Below are 5362 nucleotides of genomic sequence, written 5' to 3'. Positions count from 1 at the left end.
GAGGGGGCGGGGGGGGAGATTTCTCATGAATTTCTTCTTCTCTAGACACCAAGTGTAGAAAGAATGCTTGAAAGTCAGCTATATTTAAGAGAAGAAAAGACAGCCATGAGGAAGGCACAGTGCTTGGGTGCCAGACAATAGTCTAAGTGCTTCTCATGGATACTAATTCATTCATTTAATCTTTATAACTACCCTATAAATTAGATGCTATTATCATTTTACAAATGAGCAAACAGGCACAGAGAGGTGAAGTGACTTGCCCAAGGCCAACAGAGCTGTTAGGTAGTGGAACCAAGAATTAAACCCACGCATTAGAATCCAGAACTCATACTATTAACTACGGGCTCTCCTGGGTCACTCCATTGCACACCAAGGAACCTACTGAGTTACATCCAGTAACACCAAAGGCTATTTATTAGCTTATCAGATTTTTATTATTAAATATACACAATTTTATCTATACAATTTTATTCTACTATAATCCTGTCTACGTTACTATAAGGCTAATATATCCCCAGATTTTTCTAAAGCTTCTTTTTTCTTACCAAGATCTCTTTTTGATAGATTTGATCATTATAGAGTATTAGCATTGAAAGAATTTTTAGAGATGACCTGGACCAATTTATTAACTTGGAATCTCTAAAACAACTTGTCTTACAAGGGTAAAAAATCACAGACACAACAGAGAATTATTGATGGCTCAGAAAATCTAATCAACTAACAAAGACTGATTGCACACATACTATTTTTTTAAACCCAATATGCTAGACATAATAGGGATTACAGAGACATGTAAGCAAGTTCTCTTCCCAGCGTTTTTGCAATTCATTTCAACAGAACAATTAGGTGGTAAGTTGTATAGAGAAATGGAGTAAGATCTAACGAGAAAATATATTTCATCCATATAAAATGTCTCCAATTATTAAAAAAAATATATATTTTGTTGCTGCATCTGATCTTCTACTGCTACCACAGTGGATGCCCCAACAGTGGCTTCAAAGGGCTTCTTGTCCGATCAGTGTCCCTCTGATGCACAGTTATGTGCTGACTATGCTGTGAAGCTTCAAGACAAGTTTCCGTCTTCCAAACAGAATACAATACCACAGTGTCTTCTATATGAACATTCTACAGCAATAGTAAAGTGCCTTTTATATGAACTAATAACTATAACTAATAACTATAACTAATCTTTTGTTTAATTTATACATGTAAATATTACAGATGAAGCTTGGGGGAATTTCCATAATTTGATAGTGATGGTAACTCATTTTTCAAAGATCATACAATATACATATACTGAATGCCTTTTATGTAATAGGCACTGTGTTTTTGCTTTCAAAATATCAATACCCTTTCATAGGAAAGATCTCTAAATGGTCATTATGTAAAATACACCTTAGTAATCTTTCTTTTAATAAACTTTTATTGATTTCAGAGAGTGAGAGAGATAGAAACATCAATAGTGTGAGGGAATCATTCATCTGGTGCCTCCTACATGCCCCCAGAGGGGGTCAACCCCAAAACCCAGGCATGTACTCTGACTGAGAATCAAACCGTGACCTCCTAGTTCATAGGTCAACACTCAACCACTGAGCCACACCAGCCAGGCTTAGTAATCTTCTAAGTGCAATACTTCTAAGTAACCGTTTACAGTGTAAAGAGAAATAAAGAATCACAAGTATGGTTAGGATGATATTAACGATATCATGTTGCCCTTAACCATGACTACTACTTTAGGATAAGACTGGCACTGGTTAGATTACCTTCAGACGCTGGTTGAGGTAACGTCTGTACTCAAACAATAAGAATAGCTAATATTAAGTAGTTACAGGTATTATCTCATTTAACATTTCAACCCATGAGACTATTATACTAATAATGAAGAATCAGACTTACAGAGATTTAAAGTAACTTTCCAAAAGCCACAGATCTGATAAATACCCAATTTTTAGCCAGGCATGCCATCTCCCGCGCTCCTTCAGCCACTACGCTCTCCTGCTCTGACAAACCAAACACCTGCCTGTGGCCCCTTGACCCAACCTATCCTACATGGGAGAAGGCCTGGTCCTCAGTGCTATTCCTTGTGGGCAGTCAGCTGGACCTCATCTTCACAGTGGTCCAGAGACCTGCGGGATCCTAACCCTGGCCCAGCAGCACTTCCCTCCGCAGTTGGACAAGGTCCCACTTGCTTCGCCCTCCACTTCCCCCCCACCCCCCACTAATCTTTTAATCATGAGAACTGCATTGTAAGGACTAAAAGCCAATGTGCTGTCTTGATACCGCTGAGCCTCTTGAGGGCTCAAAGGCCTAGCCTTGGTCCTGCTCTTGCCAGATATGCATCCCCCCCTCACCAGCAGGAAAGGCTCCTCTATCAACCAGACCAGCTCCATCCTACCTTATCTTCAGCCTAATTTTCCCTCCCAGCAGCCTGTGAAATTATCAAACAAGTCAATCGAATTCTTCCATGGAACCAAGGGTCACCTAACCCTCTTGTCACTACAAAGCCTGCCTTCCACAGTCCTTGCTGGTTCACTTTGCTCCCAAATGCAACCCTCGTTTAGCTCTTCATGACATGTCGTGTCTTCCTCCCCTGGATTGTGAGCATATGTAACTAAGAAACTGCTCTCCAGTGTCATGGGTTTAGCCATCTCATATTAATGAGGGTGAGTAGGAGGCTGTTAGAACAAGAGTAGCCTCAATGCAGGTGCTTCCACTTAGCTATTTCAAAAAAAAATAAATGTTACTTTCGCCTTGCTGACTTTCTATCTCTCCCAAGTGCAGGCTTTATCCCCGTAGCTGCGCTATTAAAGGGAGTCAAATTGGAGGTCAGCCCCAGATGACCTTAGTAATGAATTTCTGCCACCAAGTAACCAGAAGGAAATTGAGGGATCCTCCCAGATGTCTCTTTGGGTCAAGAGAACAATGGCTGAGAAAAGGCTGCCTGCAGGAGAGCGCTCATAGGACATACGACATTCCATAAAATGCGTAAAGCCAGACACCAAGTTGAAAGTTACATGAAAGTCATTGGGAAAGTGACCAGCAAACACATTTTCAAGCAAATGCTTCCTAAAAATATATGTCTACTATAATTGGATAATCTATATTTCCAATTCAAAAATCCTCATTGGCTAATCACCAATACGCATTTATCAATGATTTTGAAATATATTCAATGTACTTATGTCATCTCATAGTAATTATGCTCGAAGGCAAAGACAATGTAACTAGTTCACAAAAAGCATTAGATAAATAAACTGTGTGAAAATTTCAAAAGTATTTCATACTGTATTTAATTTTATAGGTTTTATATATGCAATTTCTAATAAAGACATTTTATTTCAGAGAATTTACTGAGAAATAAGACTATTAGTTGCTTCCTGAATGAGAACAAAAACATTTTTAAAAGACATCAAGAAAACTCAATGAAACTAAATTTCTTCAAATAATTTTGTTCTAGTTCATAGCTAAGAATTTGAAAATAGTGTCCTCAGAGTTGTGATATACATCACATATGTAAATTACCATCCTATCTAATAAAAGAGAAACATGGTAATTAGCCGTACATCCGCTACCCTTCCCATTGGCTAATCAGGGCAATATGCAAATTAACTGCCAGCCAAGAAGGTGGCTGGCAGCCAGGCAGCTTGAAGCTAACATGAGGCTTGCTTGCTTCAGTGACGGAGGACTCCGACGTTCCCCCCCTGCCGCTGCCAGCCTCTGAGAAACCCCCTGATCGCCCTGTGGCTCTGTGTGTGACAGGAGGCGGGGCCACAACCTCCCTATCCGCCCTGCTCTGTTCGTGACAGGGGAAGGCGCCCCATCCCCCTGATCAGCCTTGCTCTGTGCCTGATAAGGGGGAGCTTCCCAGCCCCCTGATTGCCCTGTGACTCTGGGTGTGACAGGATGCGGCACCCCAACCCCCTGATCAGCCCTGCTCTGTGTGTGACAGGGTGCGGCGCCCCAACCACCCCTCCAAGGGGCCCTGCTCTGTGTGTGACAGGGTAGAGCCATAACCTCCCCATCGGCCCTGCCCTGAGTGTGACAGGGTGCGGCGCCCCAACCCCCTGATCTGCCCTGCTCTGTGTGTGATGGGGGGAGCTCCCCAAATCCCTGATCGACCCTGCTCTCTGCATGACAGGGTATGGAGCCCCAACCCCCCTGATGGTCCCTGCTCTGTGACAGGGGGCAGTGCCCCAACCCCCTGATTGGCCCTGCTCTGTGCATGACAGGGGGTGGTGCCGCAACCTCCCCATCAACCCTGCCTCGAGTGTGACAGGGGGCGGTGCCCCAACCCCCCAATTGGCCCTGCTCTGAGCCCGACCAGGGGCTGCACCTATGGATTGGGCCTGTCCTCTGCCACCCGGGAGCAGGCCTAAGCCAGCAGGTCGTTATCTCCTGAGGGGTCCCAGACTGTGAGAGGGCACAGGCCAGGCTGAGGGACTCCACCCCTCCCCCCCCCTCGAGTGCACAAATTTTTGTGCACAGGGCCTCTAGTACATTATAATAGAAAGAAATACAGTACAAGTTTCTCTCATTTCCAAATGTACAGTTTGCACTAATTATGACCCCAACTATTTTTGGTTTCCAAATGGAGCAAAATTCACATGCAAAATTCAATTCCACCATGAATTATATTATAACTATATTTTAAGAAAAGACAACTGCATGAACAAATAAATTCAGTTGTTATCTGTACGAAATATATAATATTCCTTCATAAACAACTAGAGGCCTGGTGCACGAAATTCATGCATGGGGTGGGGGGCAGGGAGGGGTGTCCCTCAGCCTGTGCTGCGCCCTCTCGCAATACAGGACCCCTCAGGTAAGGTCCCTAGGCCTGACTGGCGATCAGGACCTATCGGGGCTTTCCTTCCCTTCCCTCTGCAGGGTGATCATGGGGCGATGGTGGGCCCCCCGACCAATCACATCACACCTGCCTTGGCTGGCCTGGTGCCAGTGTGTGTCATAGCATGGTCGTCCGGAAGGTCGTCCTGATGATCGTTCTGCTGTTCGACCATTTGGCCGATTTGCATATTACACTTTTATTATAGATGTTTTAAAAAATTAAAATAAGGGGAAACCAGTTTGGCTCAGTGGATAGAGCGTCGGCCTGCGGACTGAAAGGTCCCAGGTTCGATTCCGGTCAAGGGCATGTACCTGGGTTGCGCACACTTCCCCGGTGGGGGATGTGCGGGAGGCAGCTGATCGATGTCTCTCTCTCATCGATGTTTCTGACTCTCTGTCTCTCTCCCTTCCTCTCTGTGGAGAATCAATAAAATATATATTTAAAAAAAGAAAAAGAAGCCGAAACCGGTTTGGCTCAGTGGATAGAGCGTCGGCCTGCGGACTGAAGGGTCCCGGG

The sequence above is a fragment of the Myotis davidii genome, unplaced genomic scaffold, assembly GCF_000327345.1.
Source record: "Myotis davidii unplaced genomic scaffold, ASM32734v1 scaffold419, whole genome shotgun sequence".
Lineage (NCBI taxonomy): Eukaryota > Metazoa > Chordata > Mammalia > Chiroptera > Vespertilionidae > Myotis > Myotis davidii.
Note: the sequence above shows the minus strand (reverse complement) of the source record.